The sequence below is a fragment of the Dama dama genome, chromosome 13 (assembly GCF_033118175.1).
Source record: "Dama dama isolate Ldn47 chromosome 13, ASM3311817v1, whole genome shotgun sequence".
NCBI lineage: Eukaryota > Metazoa > Chordata > Mammalia > Artiodactyla > Cervidae > Dama > Dama dama.
Window position 1 is genome coordinate 35,574,331 of NC_083693.1, and position 10,005 is coordinate 35,584,335.

The 10,005-nt window shown below is 44.8% G+C and overlaps 1 non-coding gene across 1 annotated transcript; it reads right to left on the minus strand.

Moving 5' to 3' along the window:
• Nucleotides 1-1,798: 1,798 nt before the first annotated feature.
• On the minus strand, nucleotides 1,799-1,905 carry LOC133068763 (U6 spliceosomal RNA). The gene has a single exon (XR_009695709.1). It is a non-coding gene; the product is annotated as a U6 spliceosomal RNA (small nuclear RNA).
• Between the last annotated feature and the right edge of the window lie 8,100 nt (nucleotides 1,906-10,005).

The window sequence follows — 10,005 nt, forward strand, 5'->3', positions numbered from 1 at the left end:
GGTCAATAAAGTCTCTTGTTCCTTACCGGTCGGGGCACTCTGGCCAGTTGTCCGCGTCAGGAGAAGACCAGGGACAAAAGGGTCCCAGTTGCGGCCGCTGGGTCTGGTCCATTGGCAGGCAAGCTGGCCCCTGAGTACCCCGAGTGGTCAGGATGTCAATCTCAGCGAAGATGTCCCTTCGTGGTGGCCATTTGTTGCAGGAAGGGGGACCCCTTTCAGGGCCCAAAACTGGGCTCTTGTCTAACACTCGGAAATGAATTGTCCGAGGAGACACATGTTGACAAAGCAAGAGATTTTATTGGGAAAGGGCCCCCGGGTGGAGAGCAGTAGGTAAGGGAACCCAGGAGAACTGCTCTGCCGCGTGGCTCTCAGTCTTGGGTTTTATGGTGATGGGATTCGTTTCCGGGTAGTCTTTGGCCAATCATTTTAATTTAGAGTCTTTCTTGGTGGCGCACGCATCTCTCAGCCAAGATGGATGCTAGCAAGAGGGATTCTGGGAAGTGGACGGACAGGTAGTGTCTCCTCTCGATCTTTCCCGAACTCTTCCGGCTGGTGGTGGCCTATTAGTTCCATATTCCTTATCAGGATCTCCTGCCATAAAACAGCTCATGCAAATGGTTACTATGGTGCCTGGCCAGGGTGGGCGGTTTCAATCAGTGTGCTTCCCCTAACAGAACCGTGCACAGAGCCCTCGTTGCAGAGCACCCCAGCCCTCTTCCTGGGCAGAGCTGGCCCCAAGCACCTCAGAGCAGGATCTGGACTAACAGCTGCTCCTGGACAGGTCAGTGACCCTGGGCTTCATTCGATGCAGCCTCCCTCCACCAGGTCTTCCAGAGGCTTCCACTGCACCAGGACCCTGGGCCCCTGTTTCCACCCACCACCCCTCTTTTCCCTGACTCCTGGGTTCCTCTCCTTAGGAGAAAGCCTCCTTGAAATTCTCTCCTACTCATGGACCAGAAAAAATAATTAGAAATCAGGCCAGAGCTTCAGCCCCATGTCCATCCTGACCCTCAAGACTGCACTTCTGTTCCTTGCACCTGGCCAGCACAACAAGCCCGATTTTCTGCAACTATGAGCCCCTGGGATGTGAGGATTGGCTGACCTGGATGAGTCAGCCAACCCTTCCCAGCAATGCCTGGGTTGAGGTCTTTATAAACACTCCCTTCCAGGAGGTGGGACTTCCCTGGTAGTTCAGTGGTAAATGAATCTACCCGCAATGCAGGAGATGCAGGTTCCATCCCTGGGTCAGCAGTAGCCCCTGGAGAAGGGAATGGCAACCCACTCCAGTATTCTTCCTTGAGAAATCCCCTGGACAGAGGAGCCAGGTGGGCTACAGTTCATGGGGTCACAAGAGACCGAACTTACACTTAGATCTTGATCTTCAAAATCTGTTGCTAAGCCATTCTGACTCTTTTGTGACTCCATGGACTGTAGCCCACCATGCTCCTCTGTCCATGGGATTTCCCAGGCAAGAATACTGGAGTGGGTTGCCATTCCCTTCTCCAGGGGATCTTCCTGACCCAGGGATCCAAACCTGAGTCTGTTGCATTGACAGGTGGGTTCTTTACCACTGAGCCATACTAAAATGAGATCTTTATCTTATTTGGAGTTTATTTTTGTGTATGGTATTCAGGACTATTCTAATTTCATTTTCATTTTCACTGTTCAAGGAACCAGTGAGGTAGGAGATAGATGGGCTCCAGGTTGGAAATTCACAATCAGCCAGCCTCTGCTCTGCATTTCCTGAGGCAACATAGGTGGGTTCCAGTTGAGGAATTAATTAATTTATTTATTTATTTCAAATATGGAACGCTTCACGAATTTGCGTATCATCCTTGCGCAGGGGCCATGCTAATCTTCTCTGTATCGTTCCAATTTTAGTATATGTGCTGCCAAAGTGAGCACCCAGTTGAGGAATTTAAAACCAGCCCCCCGTTTGCTCTCAGAAATTGAAGTAACAATAGAAACAGAGTAAGTAGCCAGTCTTTGTCTCTTGTAAACACCTCCAGGGAATAATCTTGGCAAGGACAAAGAGAGGCAAAACCCTATCTAAACGAAGGATTAGGAAGAACACTACACATGTGCAGAAAGGCTCCTTGGAGTCAAAAGTCAGGGTATAATTCCAGGCTATAAAGAGTCATGCTCCTCCCAGAAGCCTCCCACTTCAAGATACACCTTGGCTAGGGTTTGTATGTGCACCCCAGGGGAGGGTCCTGAGACAAATTAACCGGTGGGGGGGGGGGGGTTCACAAAGCAAGATGATTGGCCTGAGGGAAGACAAAGACCCGGATAACTGGCCTCTTATAAAGGATATAAACTTCCAAAGGTACGACTATCTGAGCTCACCTGTGCACCTTTCCACGTGTACTTTTTTTTCAATAAACTTTTTACTTTACTCTTTACCTTCTGCCTCCTCACCTGAATTCATCCTTGACTAGGCAGGCAAGACAAGAGACCTTAGCCCTGACTGCTGGCTCCTGTGGTCCAGTGGTTAGGACTCCCGGTCTGGGAAACTAAGACCCTGCTTCCAGCTACCGCTCACTGCTGCTTAGAGCTGGGCACATTGGAAATGACGAGCACACTGTCCTCCAGAGTGGCTGTCACCAATTGTATTTCCAGCAGCAGAGGAGGAGGGTTCCCCTTCCTCCACAGCGTCGGCAGCATTTAACGTTTGTGGAGTGTTTAACAGAGGCCACTCTGACTGCCGTGAGGCGATTCCTTCTTGTAGCATTGATTTGCATTTCTCTAATATTTAGCGATGGTGACATCATGTCACATGATTCTTCTTAAAGGATGTGAGTTAAAGGTACCTGCTGAAATTGGCTCCCTGAACATCTGCCCAGTTTTGAATTCTTTTTCAGTGACCACCCCTGGGGGACGCCTGGAGGGCAGTTGTTTACTTCCAGTCCCAGGTCCTTGGGAATACAAAGTGCCAATCAGTGCAGCTTTTATAGTTGCTATTACAAAAAACAGCACAAGGAGGCAGCATTTCTTCATGTTCTACTTTCATTTTTCCTGTTTCTGGACACTGTTATTTTACTTTGGAGTAGAATTGATTTCTGATGTTGTATTTGTTTCAGGTGTATGGGCGCTTGATTCGCTTAGACACAGATGTTTATCAGTTCTTTTGAGGGTTCTCTTTCCCATATAAATGATTAAAATGTGTTCCATAGACTTCTCTGTACTATTCAATGGATTAGTTGATTGTATCAAACAACTATATTAATGATACATAGTTTGATATATATTAATTAGCATATGTTATTAGCAAAGTCTTAATTTATCCCTCAATTCCAAGATTTTTTTTGGTAATCATACATTTGTTTTCTAAGTTTGTGAGTCTGTTTCTATCACATAATATCCGACATTTGCATTCATTTCAAGAATACAACTGTCAGTGATACCCTGTGATATTTATCTTTCTCTCTCTGACTTCCTTTACTTAGTAAGGTAATCACTCTGTCCATCCACACTGCTGTCAATGGCATTATTCTGTTCTGATTCATGGCTGAGTAGTATTCCAGTGTTGGAGAAGGAAATGGCAACGCACTCCAGTACTCTTGTCTGGAAAATCCCATGGGCGGGAGGAGCCTGGTAGGCTGCAGTCCATGGGGTTGTGAAGAGTGGGACACGACTGAGCAACTTCACTTTCACTTTTCACTTTCAAGCATTGGAGAAGGAAATGGCAACCCACTCCAGTGTTCTTTGCAGGAGAACCCCAGGGACAGGGGAGCCTGGTGAGCTGCCGTCTATGGAGTCACACAGAGTCGGACAGGACTGAATCGACTTAGCAGCAGCAGCAGTATTCCAGTGCAGAGATGTACCACTTGGTCCTCATTTTCCTGTCAATGGATATTTTGGTTGAATCTGTTGCAGTGAAAAGGAAAAAAGGAGGAATGAGTTTTTTTTTATTTCTCTTTCTTAGGAACAAAGAAGATGAAGAAACAGTGAGCAGGCCTGAAAGTTCCTAGCTTTTTTACTTTAATGCTCCTAACTCTGCATGTCTGTAGCTAAGTTTGCTTTTCTGCCCCCTAACTCTGCAGGAGCTACACTTTGCACCTATTTTCCTTTGATTCTATGCTAAATACATCCCCTATCTGGTGTTTACTCTTATAACACCCTTCCCCTTGTAGTTGCACATCAGAAAGAAGGCTGCAGAGCCACCTAACTGCCAGACTCAATAACTGGGTTACTGATGCCAGTAACTTTATGACTGTCTTTGAAACAATGCAAGAGGAAGAAATCAAGATCCTATCACATTTGTTCCTCATCACTGACTTCGAACCCTATCTTATATAAGCCCCTAAACTCCTCATGGGGGGCACAGTTCTTGAGGCATATACTGTGTTCTCCGCTTTACCAGCTAAGAATTAAAGCTACCTTTCTATTTCCTCCAAACTCTGTCTCCATATTTTTTATTTGGCTTCACCTGGCAAAGAAAGTCAAGATTTTGGCCAGCAACAATTCTAGCTTTTTGGCCATTGTCAACCGTGCTGCCCTGAAAACAAGGGTGCGCGGGTCATTGTGAATTCTGATCTTCTTTGGGCCTAAGCCCAGACGTGGGATTGTCAGACCTTATGGTTTCTGGATGTTTAGTTTATAAGGAACCTCCTTGCTGGTTTTTATAGTTTCTACACCTGTTTACATCCACACCAAGAGTGTAGGAGTATTCCCTTTTGCCTCCATGCTCTGCCAGTTGGATTCTCTGTAGATGTTTTAGATGGTGGCCATTCTGACCTGTGTGAGGGGCTTTCTCATGGTAGTTTTGATTTGCCTGGGCTTAGAAGTTAGTGAGCGGGAGTACCTTTCCCAGTGCTTTTTGATCTTATACAGTGTGAGTACAGTTTGCCTCTTGAAATTGTTTTCTTGAAAGATGGCCCTGTTTGAATTCCTTTCCCATGTCTTCTGATAAAGGGCAGGTGACTAAAGGGCAGGTGTCATTTATAGACCCCCAAGCCTTGTGAGGGCCGAAAGGAGCTACTCCACGTTCAAGGTCAGGAGGCGCGGCCATGCAGAGATACCTCTTGTCCAAGATAAGGAGTAGCCACTGCACTTTGCTGGAGCAGCCTTGAAGAGATACCCCAGGTTCAAGGTAAGAGAAACCTAAGTAAGACCATGGGTGTTGTGAGAGGGCATCAGAGGGCAGACACACTGAAACCATAATCACAGAAAACTAGCCAGTCTGATCACATGGACCACAGTCTTGTCTAACTCAGTGAAACTAAGCCATGCCGTGTGGGGCCACCCAAGACAGATGGGTCATGGTGGAGAGGTCTGACAGAATGTGGTCCACTGGAGAAGGGAATGGCAAACCACTTCAGTATTCTTGCCTTGAGAACCCCATGAACAGTATGAAAAGGCAAAATGATACGATACTGAAAGGGGAACTCCCTGGGTCGGTAGGTGCCCAATATGCTACTGGAGATCAGTGGAGAAATAACTCCAGAAAGAATGAGGGATGGACCCAAAGCAAAAATAATACCCAGTTGTGGATGTGACCGGTGATAGAAGCAAGGTCTGATGCTGTAAAGAGCAATATTGCATAGGAACCTGGAATGTTAGGTCCATGAATCAAGGCAAATTGGAAGTAGTCAAACAGGAGATGGCAAGAGTGAACGTCAACATTCTAGGAATCAGCAAACTAAAATGGACTGGAATGGGTGAATTTAACTCAGATGACCATTATATCTACTACTGTGGGCAGGAATCCCTTAGAAGAAATGGAGTAGCCATCATGGTCAACAAGAGTCTGAAATGCAGTACTTGGATGCAATCTCAAAAACGACAGAATGATCTCTCTTCATTTCCAAGGCAAATCATTCAATATCATGGTAATCCAAGGCTATACCCCAACGAGTAACGCTGAAGAAGCTGAAGTTGAACAGTTCTATGAAGACCTACAAGACCTTTTAGAACTAACACCCCAAAAAGATGTCCTTTTCATTATAGGGGACAGGAATGCAAAAGTAGGAAGTCAAAAAACACCTGGAGTAACAGGCAAATTTGGCCTTGGAGTACGGAATGAAGCAGTGCAAAGGCTAATGGAGTTTTGCCAAGAGAACGCACTGGTCATAGCAAACACGCTCTTCCAACAACACAAGAGAAGACTCTACACAGGGACATCACCAGATGGCCAACACCGAAATCAGACTGATTATATTCTTTGCAGCCAAAGATGGAGAAGCTCTAGACGGTCAGCAAAAACAAGACTGGGAGCTGACTGTGGCTCAGATCATGAACTCTTTATTGCGAAATTCAGACTTAAATTGTAGAAAGTAGGGAAAACCACTAGACCATTCAGGTATGACCTAAATCAAATCCCTTATGATCATACAGTGGAAGTGAGAAATAGATTTAAGGGACTAGATCTGATAGACAGAGTGCCTGATGAACTATGGATGGAGGTTCATGACATTGTACAGGAGACAGAGATTAAGACCATCCCCATGGAAAGGAAATGTAGAAAAGCAAAATGGCTGTCTGAGGAGGCCTTACAAATAGCTGTGAAAAGAAGAGAAATGAAAAGCAAAGGAGAAAAGGAAAGATATTCACATTTGAATGCAGAGTTCCAAAGAAGAGCAAGGAAAGATAAGAAAGCCTTCCTCAGTGATCAGTGCAAAGAAATAGAAGAAAGCAATAGAACAGGAAAGACTAGAGATCTCTTCAAGAAAATTAGAGATACCAAGGGAACATTTCATGCAAAGATGGGCTCGATAAAGGACCGAAATGGTATGGACCTAACAGAAACAAAAGATATTAAGAAGAGGTGGCAAGAATACACAGAAGAACTGTACAAAAAAGATCTTCATGACCCAGATAATCACGATGGTGTGATCACTCACCTAGAGCCAGATATCCTGGAATGTGAAGTCAAGTGGGCCTTAGAAAGCATCACTACGAACAAAGCTAGTAGAGGTGATGGAATTCCAGTTGAGCTATTTCAAATCCTGAAAGATGATGCTGTGAAAGTGCTGCACTCAATATGCCAGCAAATTTGGAAAACTCAGCAGTGGCCACAGGACTGGAAAAGTCAGTTTTCATTCCAATCCCAAAGAAAGGCAATCCCAAGAATGCTCAAACTACTGCACAATTGCATTCATCTCACATGTTAGTAAAGTAATGCTCAAAATTCTCCAAGCCAGGCTTCAGCAATACGTGAACCGTGAACTTCCAGATGTTCAAGCTCGTTTTAGAAAAGGCAGAGGAACTGGAGATCAAATTACCAACATCCACTGGATCATTGAAAAAGCAAGAGATTCCAGGAAAACATCTATTTCTGCTTTATTGACTATGCCAAAACCTTTGATTGTGTGGATCACAATAAACTGTGGAAAATTCTGAAAGAGATGGGAATACCAGACCACCTGACCCACCTCTTGAAAAACCTGTATGCAGGTCAGGAAGCAACAGTTACAACTGAACATGGAACAAGAGACTGGTTCCAAATAGGAAAAGGAGTACACCAAGGCTGTATATTGTCACCCTGCTTTTTTAAGTTATATGCAGAGTACATCATGAGAAACACTGGGCTGGAAGAAGCACAGGCTGGAATCAAGATTGCCAGGAGAATTATCAATAACCTCAGATATGCAGATGACACCACCCTTATGGCAGAAAGTGAAGAGGAACTAAAAAGCCTCTTGATGAAAGTGAAAGAGGAGAGTGAAAAAGTTGGCTTAAAGCTTAACATTCAGAAAACTTAGATTATGGCATCTGGTCTTGTCACTTCATGGCAAACAGATGGGGAAACAGTGGAAACAGTGTCAGAATTTATTTTTCTGGGCTCCAAAATCACTGCAGATGGTGATTGCAGCCATGAAATTAAAAGACGCTTACTCCTTGGAAGGAAAGTTATGACCAACCTAGACAGCATATTAAAAAGCAGAGACATTACTTTGCCAACAAAGATCCGTCTAGTCAAGGCTATGGTTTTTCCAGTGGTCATGTATGGATGTGAGAGTTGGACTGTGAAGAAAGCTGAGCACCGAAGAATTGGTGTTTTTGAACTGTAGTGTTGGAGAAGACTGTTGAGAGTCCCTTGGACTGCAAGGAGACCAACCAGTCCATCCTAAAGGAGATCAGTCCTGGGTGTTGATTGGAAGGACTGATGCTGAAGTTGAAACTCCAATACTTTGGCCACCTGATGTGAAGAGCTGACTCATTTGAAAAGACCCTGATGTTGGGAAAGATTGAGGGCAGGAGGAGAAGGGGATGACAGAGGATGAGATGGCTGGATGGCATCACTGACTTGATGGACATGAGTGTGAGTAAACTCCAGAAGTTGGTGATGAACAGGGAGGCCTGGCATGCTGCGATTCATGGGGTTGCAAAGAGTTGGACACGACTGAGCGACTGAACTGAACTGAAGCCTTGTGAATATTCAGAGCCCAACAGCACCTGTTTTAAAGTTGTTCTGGAAAGCAGTACTGAAGAAACAGCATTCCTTCCTGCACAACTCAGGTCCTCAGGCAATGAGTCTTATGAAAAACCCTGCTCCTGGATCGTCAGCTATGGAGAATGTGCCAGAAGAAACACCCAAGGCTTGTGTCTCCTTTCTCCTCCCCCTTACCCTTTATCCCCAGAACACATTCCAGTTTTTGGAACACCACTCTGCAGAGGGTGCTATCATCTGTCAGTGGGGCAGCCCTAAGGACAGAGGCTGGAGTTGGGAAATCCAGCCTAGGGGACATGTGGTGCCCTAGGGGACCATGCAAAGCTTTCCAGCCCAGAGGCTCCGCCATATTTGGGGTGAAGTAGTTGATTGCCAACATTCATTGGATCATAAAGAAAACAAGGGAATTCCAGAAGAACATCTACTTCTGCTTTAAAGCCTTTGACTGTGTGGATCAAAACAAATTGTGAAAAACTCTTAAATAGTAGGGAATACCAGACTACCTTATCTGCCTCCTGAGACACCTGTATACAGATCAAAAGCAAGTTAGAACTGGACATGGAACGACAGACGGGTTTCAAATTGGGAAAGGGGTACATCATGACTGTATATTGTCACCCTGCTTATTTAACTTATATGCAGAGTACATTATGCAAAATGCTGGGCTGGATGCATCACAAGTGTCCACACATCACAATCAATTAAGATTGCCAGAAGAAATATCAACAACCACGGATGTGCAGATGATACCACTCTAATGGCAGAAAGTGAAGAGCAACTAAAGACCTTCCTGATGAGGGTAAAAGAGGAGAGTGAAAAAGCTGGCTTAAAACTCAACATCCAAAAAGCTAAAATCATGGCATCTCGTCCCATAACTTCATGGCAAATAGATGGGGAAAAAGTGGAAACAGTGACAGACTTTATTTTCTTGGGCTCCATAATCACTGCAGATGATGACTGCAGCCATAAAATTAACAGACACTTGCTCCTTGGAAGACAAGCTATGACAAATGTTTCTTCAGTCGTTCAGTCATGTCTGACTCTTTGCAAGCTCATGGACTGCAGCACACCAGGCTTCCCTTTCCTTCATTATCTCCCAGAGTTTGCTCAAACTCATGTCCATTGAGTCAGTGATGCCATCCAACCATCTCATCCTCTGTCGTCCCCTTCTCCTCCTGCCCTCAGTGTTTCCCAGCATCAGGGTCTTTTCCATTGAGTCAGCTCTTCGCATCAGGTGGCCAAAATATTGGAGCTTTATTTTCTCTATCAGCCCTTCCAATGAGTATACAGGGTGATTTCCTTTCATATTGACTGGTTTGATCTCCATGCACCCCAAAGGACTCAAGAGTCTTCTCTAGCACCGCAATTCGAAAGCATCAATTCTTCACTGCTCAACCTTCTTTTTGGTCCAACTCTCACAGCCATATATGACTGCTGGAAAAACAGGTAGCTTTTACTCTCACATATGGGATATCAAATTTGTCTTCACAAATTGTCTGCTATATTTAGACTCTTGGTTCATACTCCATGTAACCATGTACTGTGGTAATTAAATACAATTAGAAACAAAGCTTTATTTTAAGGAAGTGGTTTGCCTACCAGCAGCATAGGAA